Raw genomic sequence first — 19,541 nt, 5'->3', positions numbered from 1 at the left:
TTCCCACCAACAGTATAAGAGGGTTCCCTTTTCTCCACACCCTCTCCAGCATTTATTGCTTGTAGACTTTTGGATCGCAGCCATTCTGACTGGCGTGAAATGGTACCTCATTGTGGTTTTGATTTGCATTTCTCTGATAATGAGTGATGTTGAGCATCTTTTCATGTGTTTGTTAGCCATCTGTATGTCGTCTCTTACTTTTCATAGAGCATATCTTCTCATATAACTTACATCCTTTGTTTAATTTCCTTTTCAATTCATCATGGTATCAACTTCTAAGACAAGGTTGAAAAATCTTATCCATGCATATCATCACTAAGCTGATTTATATTAAAAGTGGCTATCTTAACTCTATTGCTTAAAATTTTTTGTCTCAATTTTCAAAATTGAAGAGAAATAGAGAAAACATTTGAATATTTGGAAAATCACCTTGAGTTTCACCAATGATGATAACTCCCTGTTATAGCCACTTCTAGTGTTATGTCTCAGGTATTACACAGTATTATTTGTAACAAAAATTAAATGTTTAATACATTTTACAAATATTTGACATTATTTTCTGAATTTAATCATACATCCAAATTCTTTGTTACTTTTTATTGATAATTGTGCCTAAATTGACTTTATTTCCTTAAACATTCAATGATATAATTCACGTATGCCCTTAATTGTGTACAAACTGTATCAACTATTACATTATAATCAAAGACAAAGGCAAAGATAGCTTATTTCCTTCAAGTAAGGTAGCACTACTTTGATTATATAATTTATTACCATAATACACACACACACACATATGTGAAATGAAATAATTAGTAAACTAACTTGCCATAAAAGACATATATGTGTATATACATATGTTAGTGTATATCATACATATATAATATTTTGCAGATATGTCTGTATCCAAGATAAATATGTATCCCTATCTATGTATACATATGCATAATTAATGTTCTTGAATATGTATAGATAATACATGGGATAAATGAAACAAATACTAAGACATACATATATATATACACACATATGTGAAATAAAATAAACAAATTATATATTGTGTATCAAATTATATATTGTGTATATATATCTATATATCTATCTGCTTCCAGGGATGGATCAGTGGTAAAGAATCCAACTGCCAATGCAAGAGACACAGAAGATGAAGGTTTGATCCCTAAGTCTGGGATATTCTCTGGAGGAGGAAATGGCAACTCACCCCTGGAGTGAGTATTATTGCCTGGAAAAGTCTGTGGACAGAGGAGCATAGTGAGTTGCAGTCCAAGGGCTTGCAAAGAGTTGGGCATAACTCAGCATTCACACATGCACTCACCTCCAAGGAACAAAATGGAAAGATTACATCTTATGTTCATTGGAGAAAAAATGTTGTTAAGAACACAGAAAAAAAAATTTTTTCCAACCTGTAACAACTTGTTCTCTAGCATGTTGGCTTTTCAACATTATAGAAACAGCATGGCTCTTACAGTTATGTCTTTATACCAGCATCACAAGCTGAAGGGAAGCAAGCAGACAGTAGTAATTATACATGTGGGGTTTCCCTGGTGGCTCAGTGGTAAAGAATCCATTTGCCAATGCAGAAGATGTGGGTTCAATCCCTGAGTCAGGAAGACAGCCTGGAGAAGGAAATGTCAACCCATTTCAGTATTCTTGGCTGGGAAATCCCATGGACAATGGAGCCTACCCCATTCTGCAATGCATGGGGTTGCAAAGAGTCAGACAGAGAACACACACACAAATACACATGAGGCTCAATATACATCAGTTCAGTTCAGTTCAGTCGCTCAGTCATGTCTGACTCTTTAAGATCCCATGAATCGCAGCATGCCAGGCCTCCCTGTCCATCACCAACTCCCAGAGTTCACTCAGACGCACGTACATCCAGTCAGTGATGCCATCCAGCCATCTCATCCTCCGTCATCCCCTTTTCCTCCTGCCCCCAATCCCTCCCAGCATCAGACTCTTTTCCAATGAGTCAACTCTTCGCATGAGGTGCCCAAAGTACAGGAGTTTGAGCTTTAGCATCATTCCTTCCAAATAAATCCCAGGGCTGATCTCCTTCAGAATGGATTGGGTGGATCTCCTTGCAGTCCAAGGGACTCTCAAGAGTTTTCTCCAACACCACAGTTCAAAAGTATCAACTCTTTGGTACTCAGCCTTCTTCACAGTCCAACTCTCACATCCATACATGACCACTGGAAAAATCATAGCCTTGACTAGACGGACCTTTGTTGGCAAAGTAATGTCTCTACTTTTGAATATGCTACCTAGATTGGTCATAACTTTCCTTCCAAGGAGTAAGCGTCTTTTAATTTTATGGCTGCAGTTACCATCTACAGTGATTTTGGAGCTCAGAAAAAAAAAAAAAAAAGTCTAACACTGTTTCCACTGTTTCCCCATCTATTTCCCATGAAGTGGTGGGACTGGATGCCATGATCTTCGTTTTCTGAATGTTGAGCTGTAAGCCAACTTTTTCACTCTCCACTTTCACTTTCATCAAGAGGCTTTTGAGTTCCTCTTCACTTTCTGCCATAAGGGTGGTGTCATCTGCATATCTGAGGTTATTGATATTTCTCCTGGCAATCTTGATTCCAGCTTGTGTTTCTTCCAGTCCAGCATTTCTCATGATGTACTCTGCGTAAAAGTTAAATAAGCAGGGTGACAGTATACAGCCTTGACATACTCCTTTTCCTATTTGGAACCAGTCTGTTGTTCCATGTCCAGTTCTAACTGTTGCTTCCTGACCTGCATACAGATTTCTTAAGAGGCAGGTCAGGTGGTCTGGTATTCCCATCTCTTTCAGAATTTCCCACAGTTTATTGTGATCCACACAGTCAAAGGCTTTGGCATAGTCAATAAAGCAGAAATAGATGTTTTCTGGAACTGTCTTCCTTTTTTGATCATCCAGTGGATGTTGGCAATTTGATCTCTGGTTCCTCTGCCTTTTCTAAAACCAGTTTGAACATCAGGATGTTCACAGGTCACGTATTGCTGAAGCCTGGCTTGGAGAATTTTGAGCATTACTTTACTAGCATGTGAGATGAGTGCAATTGTGTGGTAGTTTGAGCATTCTTTGGCATTGCCTTTCTTTGGGATTGGAATGAAAACTGACCTTTTTCAGTCCTGTGACCACTGCTGAGTGTTCCATATTTGCTGGCATATTGAGTGCAGCACTTTCACAGTATCATCTTTCAGGATTTGAAATAGCTCTGCTTGAATTCCATCACTACCACTAGCTTTGTCGTAGTGATGCTTTCTGAGTCCCACTTGACTTCACATTCCAGCATGTCTGGCTCTAGATGAGTGATCACACTATTGTGATTATCCGAGTCGTGAAGATCTTTTCTGTACAGTTCTTCTGTGTATTCTTCCCACCCCTTTTTAATATCTTCTGCTTATGTTAGGTCTATACCATTTCTGTCCCTTATCGAGCTCATCTTTGCATGAAATGTTCCTTTGGTATCTCTGATTTTCTTGAAGAAATCCCTAGTCTTTCCCATTCTGTTGTTTTCCTCTATTTCTTTGCATTGATCACTGAAGAAGGCTTTCTTATCTCTTCTTGCTATTCTTTGGAACTCTGCATTCAGATGTTTATATCTTTGCTTTTCTCTTCTCTTCTTTTCACAGCTATTTGTAAGGCCTCCCCAGACAGCCATTTTGCTTTTTTGCATTTCTTTTCCACGGGGATGGTCTTCATCTCTGTCTCCTTTACAATGTCACGAACCTCATTCCATAGTTCATCAGGCACTCTATCTATTCAGATCTAGGCCCTTAAATCTATTTCTCACTTCCACTGTATAATCATAAGGGATTTGATTTAGGTCATACCTGAATGGTCTAGTGGTTTTCCCTAATTTCTTCAATTTAAGTCTGAATTTGGCAATTAGGAATTCATGATTTGAGCCACAGTCAGCTCCCAGTCTTGTTTTTGTTGACTGTATAGAGCTTCTCCATCTTTGGCTGCAAAGAATATAATCAATCTGACTTTGGTGTTGACCGTCTGGTGATATCCATGTGTAAAGTCTTGTCTTGTGTTCTTGAAAGAGGGTGTTTGCTATGACCAGTGCATTTTCCTGGCAAAACTCTATTAGCCTTTGCCCTGCTTCATTCTGTATTCCAAGGCCAAATTTTCCTGTTACTCCAGGTGTTTCTTGACTTCCTACTTTTGCATTCCAGCCCCCTATAATGAAAAGGACATCTTTTTTGGCTGTTGGTTGTAAATGGTCTTGTAGGTCTTCATAAACCATTCAATTTCAGCTTCTTCAGCATTACTGGTTGGGGCATAGACTTGGATTACTGTGATATTGAATGGTTTGCCTTGGAAACGAACAGAGATCGTTTTGTCATTTTTGAGATTGCATCCAAGTACTGCATTACGGTCTCTTTTGTTGACCATGATGGCTCCTCCATTTCTTCTGAGGGATTCCTGCCCACAGTAGTAGATATAATGGCCATGTGAGTCAAATTCACCCATTCCAGTACATTTTCATTCGCTGATTCCTAGAATGTCGACATTCACTCTTGCCATCTCTTGTTTGACCACTTCCAATTTGCCTTGATTCATGGACCTGACATTCCAGGTTCCTATGCAATATTGCTCTTTACAGCATCAGACCTTGCTTCTATCACCAGTCACATCCACAGCTGGGTATTCTTTTTGCTTTGGCTCCATCCCTTCATTCTTTCTGGAGTTATTTCTCCACTGACCTCCAGTAGCATATTGGGCACCTACTGACCTGGGGAGTTCCTCTTTCAGTATCCTATCATTTTACCTTTTCATACTGTTCATGGGGTTCTTAAGGCAAGAATACTGAAGTGGTTTGCCATTCCTATTTCCAGTGGACCACATTCTGTAAGATATAAATAAGTGTCTCAAGATACTCCAGCACTAAATATTTATAAGGTCTTATTGGGCTACCCTAGATAACATATTAAAAGCAGAGAAATTACTTTGCAAACAAAAATCTGTCTAGTCAAGGCTATGGTTTTTCCAGTGGTCGTGTATGGATGTGAGAGTTGGACTGTGAAGAAAGCTGAGCGCAGAAGAATTGATGCTTTTGAACTGTGGTGTTGGGGAAGACTCTTGAGAGTCTCTTGGACTACAAGGAGATCCAACCAGTCCATCCTAAAGGAGATCAGTCCTGGGTGTTCATTGGAAGGACTGATGCTAAAGCTGAAACTCCAATACTTTGGCCACCTCATGCAAAGTCTTGACTCATTAGAAAAGACCCTGATGCTGGGAGGGATTGGGGGAGGGATTGGTAGAGGAGAAGGGAACGACAGAGGTGAGATGGCTGGATGGCATCACTAAATCGATGGACATGAGTTTGAGTAAACTCTGGGAATTGGTGATGGACCGGGAGGCCTGGCGTGCTGCAAATCATGGGTTGCAAAAAGTCAGACACAACTGAGTGACTGAACTGAACTGAACTGAACTGATTGGGTCACCTACTGGTAACATCCATTCTAGCCCTGTGAGTTCTCTGCTAAAGAGACACAAATACATGCTATGGCTACTCATCAGAATTTTTGAGAAGCTACTACTTTTTCTTGCAGCTCTATAGTGGAGCAAATATCTTTGGTTCAGGACATCTGTCATTTGGCTCAGTTGTTAAGAGTCTCCATTCTGGTCCTCATACCTACCAGCAGGGCATTTAATAAGACAAAGAAACAGGATACATAAACACTGCATACCCTGGATTCAGAAAATGAGGTGCTTCCATCTTGCTTGCATCCTATCCTAAATGTGTTAATCAATATCACCTCTCTCCCTTGCATTTCACTTAATTTTGATAAGCCCTGTGATTGGATCATTTTAATTTGGTTTGTAATCTTTCTGGACCATGCCCCCTGGGATAGCTTACTTGTAGTGTTTGTGGAGGCTACCATTGCATGAAGGTTATTTTCCAACAGTACAACATATAACTGGACAGAGATGGGTCCCAGAGCTATTCCAAGTGGAAAGGGAAATTGGGAAAATAACGATCTGTCAAAGAAAACCGATTTGATAAGACTGGCTTGCACTCTGTGCAAGAAATTAAAGCATGAAATGATTGCTGGTCAATTTTAGTATCTGACATAGAATTATGCTCTTTGTTTACAAATGTGTGCTTCATTTTATAATTAACATGTTTTTCTTTGTAGAGCTTGGAAATCAAGAGAGGTTTTCTTATAGGTTCCTTTCACTCCATATGGAGTGAAAGAAAAATTAAGTAATTATCTCATGCATTGGCAGATGTAATACAAGCATGAGACATATAAATAGCTGAAGTCACACAATAGTTTTTGCCAAATTCGGGCAAAAACAACTGTTAATTTTGAGTCAGCTCAGTTACTTTATATTATGTTTTATTCATTTTTTCATAGAAAGTAATTTCCTAAAATTTTAACATTTGTGGTTAAGAGAATTTCCTGAAATATAATACCATTATTATTCTTGAATGAGGTAGAGGTGGTGCAGAACAAGTAGAAGAGACAAAACATGCTCTGTGTCTCTAAAAATTTGCTAATTTTACAAAAGTTAGAAATTTTGAAAAAAACATATAAAACTATATTTATGTAGGAAATGCCTGATTTGTGTGTAAGGTCCAAAGGTTAAAATAACCATAAATATAGCTTCCAGCCTTATTTATAGAATAAGCATAAGACAATATACGTAAAATGCCTAGTATAACACCTGCCTCATTTTGGGGACTAAATGAATAAGTAGTTATTTTTATCTTTTTTAATACCTTTTTGGACATTAATGAATTTCAATGTCAACAGAAAAATGTAATTTGGACACAAATACAGGTTTACTCTAGAATGAGAATCCTAAAGATTCCTGGATATCTTTTAAAGCACGTTTATTAGTCATTTACAAAAATTCACTTTAACATTCCTTTCAAGTAAGCTACCCTGATGTACTTAACATACTATTAATTTGCAAAGCTGATGAGCAAGAGAAAATGAATTGGGTAGTAAAATTGTAAAAGAAGTGTGTGGACATTTAGTAATTGTGCTAAGAAATTAAGGCAATTATAGAAAAAATTCGGGCTAAATGTGATTGAAGAGGATTTTTTTAAAACATTTATTATTCAGATGACTCATCTAAAATGGATAACTGCTCTGACTGATTATTGCTCAAGACTATTTAATTTATTTAAATGACTTAATCACTGAAAACTTCATGTTGAAGTTTGTGTTTCAGGTAATTATTGAAGGAGAAAAAAGTTACTTGGCAGTAGACCTCAGTCTGAAATTAGAAATAAAATGAGAACAATATAACATGCACCATGAAATTTCTCTCAAGGTTAATGATAATTCACTTTTAAGAACTATATATTCAGACATTGCTGGCTCTTTGCAAGACTGAAGTAAGTGAAATTTGTCTTTGAGGCATGCAGTCATTACTTATTACCCTTTGTTTTACTCTGAGAACCCTCACACCCTCGTTTCTTAGGCCCCTCCAATTTATGCTACTGGTGACTGCCTTCGACTATGAGCATGTATCCACCAATCAGTGCAGTCCCCAAGAATATTTTCATTTTTAAGTCTAAACTCCAATAATGGTATGAAAATCTATATTTTCATCAATTGCATTTCAAGGAAAGAAAGGAAGATTTTTATTTGGTTTTAATTCACTTTGTTTTTCAAGAGGAAGAAGAAAGGAAAGGAAAATGAAGGTAACTTCCAGAGCTTTGAAAAAGCTTTTAGAGAGGGTAATCATATGACCTAGTTTTATCAGAAGAGTACTAGTTAACATTAGTTTTTCTGGCATAATTATTAATTGAGTTCCATTTGACCTTTAAAAAATGGCATGATTTGGAGGATAATTATAGAAACATCTATTTATTTATGTCTGAAATTAATGGATCACACTTCACTTACATGTTTTAAAATGTTTTATAAGTAAGTAGTACATATATTTGTAAAGTTAATGTCCCAATTAACATATAATGCATATTCCTTCCAGGCTTGTTTATGGGAAAATTTCCTTCCCTCTGACATTTGTTCTGAAAGAGCAAGACTTCTATAAGAAAACCTCTCCTGATGTCTCAACTCTGCAAAGAAAAGTGAGTCACTCAACTTGTAGGAGTTTTCCACTGGTTTATATTTTTATATGTGCAGGCTTAATTTCATGTAAATTATGGCACTATATACATGACATAGAGATAAGATAAAAATTAGAACTATAATAGCAAAAATTAAATCACCAGATTTCATGATTTTAATATAATAAATGTTTGTTTTCCATTAAAGGAAGTTATGAAGTAGTTTGGGAAATTCTTTGAAGGCTCCTTGTAACTGGCAGTTTAACAATCTTATACTTCTCTGTTGTGTCTCCACAATCTCAACATGAATGTTTCAGGATTACTTCAAGAATAAAAGAAAATATGGAATATTCTGAGGGGTCTTTTTTATTATTTCAACCCCAAATGACACTTGTCACTTTCACCCACAATCCACTTGCTAAAAATAGCCAAAATTTTGATCATAAAATATCTCTTTATTTTATTACCATTAAAGAAAACATTCATCATATCTCCACAAAAATTTCAACCCATCACTACATCCAACTCAAAAGTCTAGAATCTCTGGTAATACATAGCAATCTTTATATCAAGTCAGATGTGACTCCTGTATGTTATCAGCCTGAGTTCAACAACTTCTTGTTCAGTCATGTCCAACTCTTTGCAACTTCATGGACTTCAGCATGCTGGGCTTCCTGTCCATCACCATCACCCAGAGTTTGCTCAAACTCATGTCCATCAAGTCAGTGATGCCATTCAACCATCTCATACTCTGTTATCCCCTTCTCCTTCTGCCCTCAATCATTCCCAGCATCGGAGTCTTTTCCAATGAATCAACTCTTTACAGCAGGTGGCCAAAGTATTGGAGCTTCAGCTTCAGCATCAATCCTTCCAATGAATATTCAGGACTGATTTCCTTTAGGATTGACACTGAATTGATCTCCTTGCAGTCCCAGGAACTCTCAAGAGTCTTCTCCAACATCACAGTTCAAAAGCATCAATTGTTCAGTGCTCAGAAATCTTTATAGTCCAACTCTCACATCCATGCATGACTACTGGGAAAAACATATATTTGAATATATGGGTATTTGTCAGCAAAGTAATGTCTCTATTTTTTAATATGCTGTCTAGGTTGTTCATAATTTTTCTTCCTAGGAGAAATTGTCTTTTAATTGCATGGCTGCAGTCACCACCTGCAGTGACTTTGGAGCCCACGAAAATAAAGTCTGTCCCTGTTCCCATTGTTTTCCCATCTATTTGCCATGAAGTGATGGGACTGGATGCTATGATCTTAGTTTTTTGGATGCTTAGTTTTAAGCCAGCTTTTTCACTCTCCTCTTTCAATTTCATCAAGAGGCTCTTTAGTTCCTCTTTGTTTTCTGCCATAAGGGTGGTGTCAACTGTGCATCTGAGGTTATTTATACTTTTCCTAGCTTCACCAAGTACTCAGTGGTAAAACAAGGGTGAAATAATTGCAATTAACACTTCTACTGAAAAAGGGAAGTCAAAATACTCCTGGCCTTAAAGATCAGAACAGATATAAGTGAAAAAGAAATGGAGACAACAGTGAAGACCAAAAAAACTAAAAGCTGGTCCTTTGATAAGATTTTAAAAAATGACAATTTTGCAGACTCATCAAGAAAAAAACTGTGACTCAAATCAATAAATGAAAAAGGAGAGGATACAACAGACAATGCAGAAATGCAAAGGTTCATAAGAGACTACTAAAAGCAACTATATGCCAGTAAAATGGACAGATTTAAAGAAATGGACAAAATCTTAGAAAAGTATAATTTTTCAAGACTGAACCAGGAAGTAATAGAAAATATGAACAGATCAATCAAAGCACAGAAATCAAGTCTGCAGTAAAATTTTTTTCCAGCAATAAAAAGCCCAGGACCAGATGACTTCACAGGCAAATTCTACCATGGCTTAAAGAAGCACTGACACTTATTCTGCTCAATCTCTTCCAGAAAATTGCAGAGGAAGGAAAACCCCCCCATTCTGTGAGACCACAAACACCCTGATACCAAAATCAGACAAAAATGTCACGATAAAATTACAGGCCAATATCATTGATGAAAGTAGATGTAAAAATCCTCAACAAAGTTCTAGCAAGTAGAATCCAACAATACATTAAAATAATCATACATCATGATCAAGTTGGCTTATCTCAGCAATGCAAGGATTCTTCCATACATGCAAAACAATCAGTATGATACATCATATTAACAAACTAAAAGATTAAAACATTATAATCACCTCAATAGATGCAGAGAAAACCTTTGAGAAATTTTAACACCCATTTATGGTAAAAATGCTCCAGAAGCGCAGGCATAGAAGAAACATACCTAAACATAATAAAGGCCATATATGATAAACTCACAGCAACTGTTTATGTCAACAATGAAAACTTTAAACAATTTCTTCTAAATCAGGAACAAGACAAGAGTATCCATTAATATTCAACATAGGTTTGGAAGTCCTAGCCACAGCAATCAGAGAAGAAAAAGAAATAAGAAGAATACATATTGGAAAAGAAGTAAAGCTCTCACTGTTTGCATATGACATAAATTTATACATTAAAAACCCTAAAGATGCCATCAGAAAATTAGTAGAGTTAATCACCAAATATATTAAAGCTATAGGACATAAAAACATGTAAAATATCATGTAGGAAACGAGTTGCCAGTCCAGGTTCGATGCACGATGCTGGATGCTTAGGGCTGGTGCACTGGGATGGCCCAGAGGGATGGTATGGGGAGGGAGGAGGGAGGAGGGTTCGGGATGGGGAACACATGTATACCTGTGGCGGATTCATTTTGATATTTGGCAAAACTAATACAATTATGTAAAGTTTAAAAATAAAATAAAATTAGAAAAAAATAAAATAAAATTCATATACAGAAATCACTTGCATTCCTGTATGTTAACAATGAATTATCAGAAAGAGAAATTACAGAAACAATTCCACTCATCATTGCAAAAAATAAAAAAATAAAAAAAAGAATAAAATCCCTACAAATAAACCTATCTAAAGAGATAAAAGACCTATGTACAAAAAATTATAAGACATTGGTGAAGAAAATCAAAGATGATACAAACAGATGGAAAGATATACCATGTTCTTGGATAGGAAAAATTAATAATGTGAAAATGATTATACTATCCAAAGCAATCTACAGATTCAATCCAATTCCTATCAAACTACCAATGACATTTTCACAGAACTAGAGTAAAAAAAATCATAATATGTTTGGAAATACAAATGATCCTGAATAACCAAAGCAATCTTGAGGAAGAAAAACGGAGCTGGAGGAATTAACTTTCCTGACTTTAGACTATACTGCAAAGCTAGAGTTATCAAGACAGTATTGTACCGGTACAAAATATAGGCCAACAGAGCAAGATAGAAAGTACAGAGATAACTCACACACCTATGAGCACCTTGTCTTTGATAAAGGAAGCAAGAATATACAATGGAGAAAAGACAGCCTCTTTGATAAGTGGCACTGGGAAAACTGGACAGCTACACGCAAAAGAATGAAACCAGACACCTCCTTCAGTTCAACTCAGTTCAGTCGCTCAGTCATGTCCGACTCTTTATGAATCCATGGATTGCAGCATGCCAGGCCTCCCTGTCCATTACCAACTCTTGGAGTTTAGTCAAATTCATGTCCATTGAGTTGGTGATGCCATCCAACCATCTCATCCTCTGTAGTCCCCTTCTCCTCAGCCTTCAATCTTTCCCAGCATCAAGGTCTTTTCAAATGAGTCAGTTCTTCGCATCAGGTGGCCATAGTATTGGAGTTTCAGTTTCAGCATCAGTCCTGATTTCAGCATCAGGACTGATTTCCTTTAGGATGGACTGGTTGAATCTCCTTGCAGTCCAAGGATCTCTCAAGAGTTTTCTCCAACACCACAGTTCAAAAACATCAATTCTTCAGTGCTAAGTTTTCATTATAGTCCAACTCTCACATCCATACATGACTACTGGAAAAACCATAGCCTTGACTAGAAGGACCTTTGTTGGCAAAGTAATGTCTCTGCTTTTTAATATGCTGTCTAGGTTGGTCATAACTTTCCTTCCAAGGAGTAAGCATCTTTTAATTTCAAGGCTGCAGTCACCATCTGCAGTGATTTTGGAGCCCCCCAAAATAAAGTCTGCCACTGTTTCCAGTTTCCCCATCTATTTCCCATGAAATGATGGGACCCAATGTCATGATATTAGTTTTCTGGACGTTGAGTTTTAAGCCAACTTTTTCACTCTCCTTTTTCACTTTCATCAAGAGGCTCTTTAGTGCTTCTTTGCTTCCTGCCATAAGGGTGGTGTCATATGCATATCTGAGGTTATTGATATTGATAGAACACCTCCTAATACCATATATACTCACACAGACACACACCACAGACACACACACAAACTCAAAATTAATTAAAGACTTAAAAGGAAGGCCATAAACCATAAAGTTCTTACAGGAAAACATAGGCTGTACACTCCTTGCCAGAAATCACAGCAAGATCCTTTATGACTCACCTTCTAGAGTAATGGAAATAAAAACAAAAATAAACAAGTGAAACCTAATTAAACTTACATTTTTTTCCACAGCAAAGGGAGCTATAAATAAGATGAAAAGACCAACCTCAGAATGGAAGAAAATAATAGCAAATGAAACAACTAAGCAGAATGCCTACACAGATATTTATCCAAAGAAGTCATACAGATGGCTAATAAAGGCAACAGTACTGGAGTGGGTTGCCATTGCCTTCTCTGAATAAACACATGAAAAGATGCTCAACTTCACTCATTATTGCTGCTGCTGAGTCACTTCAGTTGTGTCTGACTCTGTGCGACCCCATAGACAGCAGCCCACCAGGATGCCCTGTCCCTGGGATTCTCCAGGCAAGAACCCTGGAGTAGGTTGCCATTTCCTTCTCCAATGTATGAAAGTGAAAAGTGAAAGTGAAGTCACTCAGTCGTGTCCGACCCTCAGCGACCCCATGGACTGCAGCCTTCCAGGCTCCTCCATCCATGGGATTTTCCAGGCAAGAGTACTGGAGTGGGGTGCCATTGCCTTCTCCATCACTCATTACTACAGAAATTAAAAAAAAAAAAAGTATCACTTCACACTGGTCAAATCAGAATGGCCATCATCTACAAACATTAAATGCTGGAGAAGGTGTGGAGAAAAGTGAACCTTCTTATTTTGTTCATAGGAATGCGAATTAATATAGCTAGTCAGGAGAGCACTATTGATATTCCTTAAAAATCTAGAAATAAAACTACCATATGACCCAACAATCCCACTACTGGGTATATACCATTAAGAAACCATATTTGAAAAAGACCCATGTTCCCCAGTATTCATTGCAGCACTATTTACAATAGCTAGGTGGCAACCCACTCTAGTGTTCTTGCCTGGAGAATCCCAGGGATGGCGGAGCCTGGTGGGCTGCCGTCTATAGGGTCACACAGAGTCAGACAAGACTGACGTGACTTAGCAGCAGCAGCAGGACATGGAAGCAAGCTAGATGTCCAATGACAGATGGAATGGATAAAGTCATGGTACATATATACAATGGAATATTATTCAGCCATAAATAGGAATGCATTTGAGTCAGTTTTACTGAGGTGGATAAATCTGAAGCCTATTATACAGAGTGAAATAAATCAGAAAAAGAAAAACAATTATCATATACTAAAGCACATATGTGAAATCTAGAAAGATAGGACTGATGAACCTATTTGCAGGTTAGCAAGGAGACACAGATATAGAGAACAGACTTGTGGATACTAATGGGAAAAAGAGAGAGAATGAATAGAGAGTAGCACTGAAATATATAATTACCATAGATGAAATAGATAGCAGGTAGGAATTTGTTCTATGATGCAGGAAGCTCAAATATGGTGCTCCAACGTAGAAGGCAGGGATGAGGTGGGACGTGGAAGAGAGGTTCAAGAGGGAGAGGACAAATGTTTGCCTATGGCTGATTCATTTTGCTGTATGGCAGAAAGCAACACAATGTTGTAAGGCAATTATTCTCCAACTAAAAATTAAAAAAAACAAAAAAACCTCATGGTCATTGAGCCATAGTGATTTTTTTTAATTTAGTTGCTTTATGCTTATTTAGGCAACAATTTTTTTTATAAAACACAACAGTAAGTTGCATTGCTCAAAGCAATACACTCTGAATACATTATTGAGTTGGATTTATGGATACAGTTGAGTATTTGAGTATACTTACATTAAAGATTCCATGCTAAAATTATTGCAGTAAAGGTATAGCAATTTTTAAATCCCACTGGGGAAACATTACACAAGGCTTTGATTTGGAGATACAGCAGGTACTTTCATTAATCCCTAATCCTACTCTCAAGAAATACCCCCTTGTTCTCTGTTACATCTGACTTCAGACTCTGAAAGGTTCTTTTTTTGATCTCTGTTGATAACAACTGAGATGAATTTTTAGAGATATGGCTATCTTTGGCTATACAGCTCTCAAAGACTATTTCATACTGGTCTAGGTTTCTTGAATTAATTGAGTTATTAAAAGATAATTAGCAGATGGAGTAGAAAATGGGTAAAAGTTTTCTGTAAAATATGTTTTTGTTATCAAACCATTATCAATACTTGATCAACAAATCTAAAGCCACACTTCCAAATCTATTTATCAGTTAAAAGCTGTCATATTGATCCCTGTTTGTGAATTTCCTATATGTCTTACTTTTCACTTAGTTCTAAACTGAGAATGAAAGAAATATTAATTATTAATTTCCTAAAATCTCACCAGCATTAACTATTTATATTGTATTCTAAAGATATTAAATTTTACTTGTGTGACTAATAAAAATGGTTTTGTAAATCACCTAACCTCTGGCTGGTTAGACTACTCTCAAGCAAGCATGTCTGTCTTAATAGGAATCTTTTGACAAGTAGAAATATTTGATTAGGCTCATTATTTTTGCTCTTCACTAGGAGTACTACAAATGTAAAAATATTTTATTCCTGTTAATGGAATAATTTTATGCATAATCCTGATTGCATATATGTAGATATTAAATTTTTGAGGAAATAACATTGAAGAAAAAATTTAAAGGCTCTAACATATAAGCAGCATATACTATCCTTTTTATTATAAGTGTTACTCGTTTTCTAGCTTTTCAGTTATCAATACATGATTTCTTTGAGTTCCTTTCTGGATAAATACTTTGCTTAGCTATTAGCATTGCTTTTGCCTAGTTGAGTCTTTCTGGGTGATATAAACTAGTTTTTGGTGATACTTTTCTGTCCATTTCATTATTCTTAATAATTATGATTCTTTTCTCATCACTGACTCCTTTCCAGTTTATATCATGAGTGAATATTGCTGTTATATTTTAATATTTCTCTCCCAGAAAGAAAATGACTCATCTGTTAGTTAAATTGATACACTACCTGTTTCATTCAATTAATTATTTAAAAAAAAAAATACTTTTCCATAAATGTTTCAAAACCACCAAACTACCATCTACATAAAGGTATTTCTCATATAAATATACAATAATATATTTATAAATCACTTTTTAATTTTAGTCCACCTTTGTAAACTATTTTAATATTTACTAAGGAAGTTTTGTGATATACTTCTTGGGGTTTTTCCTTTTAAATATGTTAAGGACTTCTCAGGTAGACAGAAAAGTAACACCCATGTAACTGTGTCTTCACACTTAATGCTAAGAGATTTTTGATAGTATGATAATAGTAATGACTTGCATTTACTCAGTCCTTTTTCTAGAGTTATTATGGGGCTATTGAGCTGAGATTTTAAAACAGATTATAAAATTTCATAGTCATAACCACTCAAGGAATTAGGCATTATTTTTCTTTTTTATACTAAAATTTCTAACTTTTAAGGAGATTATTTAACTCAAAAAAAGGAATGCAAACAAAAGGCAAAGACAGGATTCTATTGCAGTTCTTTCTAACTTCAAACCTATTCCTCTTAAACTTATTTTTAAAAATTCATATTGTACCAATCATAGTGCTCAGAACATGCTGAGTGCTTAATCAATGGAGATTGGTTTATTAGAACTGAATAAGTCATATATACCAATAAGTATTATCTTCAAAGGCTTCCCTGGTGGCTCAGATGATAAAGAATATGCCTGCATTGCAGCAAGAAGATGCCCTGGAGAAGGGAATGGCAACCCACTCCAGTATTCTTGCTTGGAGAATCCCATGGACAGGGTAGCTTAACAGGTTACAGCCCATGGGATAGCAAAGAGTCAACCACAACTGGATGACTAATACATACATATGTGTGATTTTCAACCTACAGCAGAGCAATCTATTGACTGACTTGTCTTTTAAATCATATTAAAAATCAACGACAAATTTACCAAAATCTTGGATTGAAAACAACTATATAAATGAGAGCTTATATATATATATATATTTTTTTTTTTTTTCTGTATCCTCTAATGTCCATTCTATAACAGTCAAGGGAATAATTGTTTTTATAGAGCTGCTGTTCTAAGGCTTTCCTCTGCCTATAGACAGGCATGCATAGATAATTGTCTGCAGGTATTCACCTGAGGGAAGCTATTGAACGTTAATGCAAATCAGGGCAGTTTCCTCAACTGTATAAGGTTACTGCCAGAAACCTTGCAGTCATAGGTACACTTTAAGAGTAGAACTACACATTGTGTCAATAAGTTTACATACCCAAATAACTAAGCTTTTCTTTTTCCTTGATCAGTTGTTTTATAATTTCTTTAAAACATTTTATTTTAAAGCATATTATCAGGAAACTATAAATATAAAAGATCGTGTATGTGGTTTAAAATACACTTATATTACTTCAATTTCTTGACTAATGTGAGCACAAAATTTGAAATAATACTCATAATAATAATTATATCTTAAAATTGTGCTAACTGTTTGAATGATAAATTGAGACAATTCTTGTAAGATTACATTTTATAAATTCATCTTGAACTTTAAAAAATTTCAAAAACAGAATCCTAAACTGACATCATCATTTACATATTTTATCTGTTATTTTTTGTTCTTCAAAAGAAGTGGTGCCATTTGAAAGAAACTTTTCTTCTTCACAAGTAAATATGGTGTGCTAAGTAATTGTTAAAATTTGGAGTAGGGGATTGAGAATACAAAACGATAATGTGATATGAAAAAACAAACAATTTTCTATTTAGATGTATTCATTTTACTATTTCTAGTGGAACCAAAAATGGTGAAGTTGCTACACTATGAAGAAATAATGTCACCCTCTAAATTACAATCTGAATGAGTATGTATAAAATACAGGCAATAACACTAATATAGACTTTATTCTTCATGAAAAAAATCAATATTGGAGCTAAATGAACACCATCAGAAATATATCAATGTATTCCACGAACTATGGTAGAGATATTTCAATTTAAACAAAATTTCAGTTTAAAATAGTGTCTATTTAGCTCTTCAACTTTGTCTCTTCATGCTAAATAGTTATCAATACATACAAACAAACAAACAAACCAAACAAACAAACAAACCAAAAAAAACCCCCTCAAATTGGAAACTAAGACTAGTCGACAACTCATTGCCATAACATAAAATTCATTTTAGCATTGCACAAATTTGAAAGCAGTCATAAAACATAGACCAAGAAAAGGATTAGACATAACAGAGGTAGGGCACAGCAACATACTCCAGTAATTTTGCCTGGAGAATCCCAAGGACAGAGAAGCCTGATAGGCTGCAGTCCATAGGGTCACACAGAATTGCTTAAGACTGAAGTAACTTAGCATGCACACACAGCTCTCCTTTATCTATGAAATATGCCTTCCAAGATCGCTCAGAGTTTGCCTGAATCCCTGAATAGTATGCCAAATCTGTAAACACTGTGCTTTTTCTTGTACAGACATAAGTATGATAAAGTTTAACTTAAAATTGGGCACAGTAAGAGATTAACAACAACTGATAATAAAAATAGAATAGCTATAACAATATACTCTAATAAAACTTACATGAATATGGTCTCTCTCAAAATCTCATTGAACATGGTTATCATTACCATCTTCCTAAATTCCATATATATGCGTTAGTATACTGTATTGGTGTTTTTCCTTCTGGCTTACTTCACTCTGTATAATAGGCTCCAGTTTCATCCACCTCATTAGAACTGATTCAAATGTATTCTTTTTAATGGCTGAGTAATACTCCATTGTGTATATGTACCACAGCTTTCTTATCCATTCATCTGCTGATGCCGAGATGCCAGTCAAGGTTCAATGCACAATGCTGGATGCTTGGGGCTGGTGCACTGGGACGACCCAGAGGGATGGTGTGGGGAGGGAGGAGGGAGGAGGGTTCAGGATGGGGAACACATGTATACTAATTAAATAATTTTCTATTAAAGAAAAAAAAAGAAAAAAAAAATAAAATAAGCAGTAGATTAAAAAAAAAATCTCATTGAACAAATTTAGTGTCCTTTTCATCATAACGAAGCTCTAGGCATGCAAAAGTTACTGTGGTAGTAACTTTTGTAGTTTGAGATGTGACAGTAAAACTAGCATGATTTTCTCTTTTACTTCTACATAATTTCATGAATAGAAGATCATTTTTTATTGTAGATATTAGCCACATCAGCAAAAAGCTTTTTTCTTTTCTTATTAAGTCAAGAACTCTCACATTTTCATCTAAACGAGTGCCTTAGAGCTTCTCTTTGACAGATTCAAATTGCAAGCATCACAATTCTTGTGCTTTGGGACCGTTATTAAGTAAAATAAGGGTGACTTGAACACAGCACTGAGATACCAGAACAGTTGATCTGACAACCAAGATGGCTACTAAACAACTAATGGACAGGATACATTGGACAAAGGAAGGATTCACACCTGAGATGAAAGGAACCAGTCACCCACAGATTTCAAAAGCCTACTCACAATGGTCTGTGGTTTAAAACTTAAGTTGTTTATTTCTGGAAATTAACAGCAACTTTATTGGCAATATGTTGCATAAGGACATCTCTATATCCTTTTGGTTGGCAAAGACTATGCCTGGATATAACTCTCCTCATCTGAGAATGATTGACAATAAAAATTGATATGTGGCATATAAAAAACTCTTTCAATTAAAGACAACACCATACTAAAAACTCAAAGGAAGATTATAACTCTGCAAATGGTATAATAAGTACATGTGAATCTTAAAAAAATTATTTAGATGTTTTAAAATATATATTTCTTGTGAAAAGAAATGGGATACTACCAGAAAGGACTATAATAAATGTGAGTTTATTTAGAGATATCTAAAAATATATCTAAAACTTATATCTAAAAACAAATATTTTAACAATAAAAATCTCTAATAGAGGCAGCAAAGATAAAATTAATCTATTGGATTACTATATCATTGTAAAAGACAAATTTGAGAGAGAAATTTATGCTACAAAGGATGAAAGAAAGAGATTAAAATTGTAAGGGAGAAGCTGATAATTATGGGAGATTAGAGACGAGCAATAGAG

The 19,541-nt window shown here is 35.6% G+C and overlaps 1 long non-coding RNA gene across 1 annotated transcript; it reads left to right on the top strand.

Annotated features, from left to right (window-relative positions):
• The first annotated feature begins 1,119 nt into the window (after positions 1 to 1,119).
• LOC132346772 (uncharacterized) lies at positions 1,120 to 12,917 on the top strand. Its single transcript, XR_009496721.1, has 3 exons — positions 1,120 to 1,226; positions 7,973 to 8,072; positions 12,640 to 12,917. It is a non-coding gene; the product is annotated as an uncharacterized lncRNA (long non-coding RNA).
• Positions 12,918 to 19,541: the final 6,624 nt, after the last annotated feature.

Source organism: Bos taurus, chromosome 12 (genome assembly GCF_002263795.3).
Source record: "Bos taurus isolate L1 Dominette 01449 registration number 42190680 breed Hereford chromosome 12, ARS-UCD2.0, whole genome shotgun sequence".
Classification (NCBI taxonomy): Eukaryota; Metazoa; Chordata; class Mammalia; order Artiodactyla; family Bovidae; genus Bos; species Bos taurus.
Note: the sequence above shows the minus strand (reverse complement) of the source record. Positions and strands in the feature narration are given on the sequence as shown.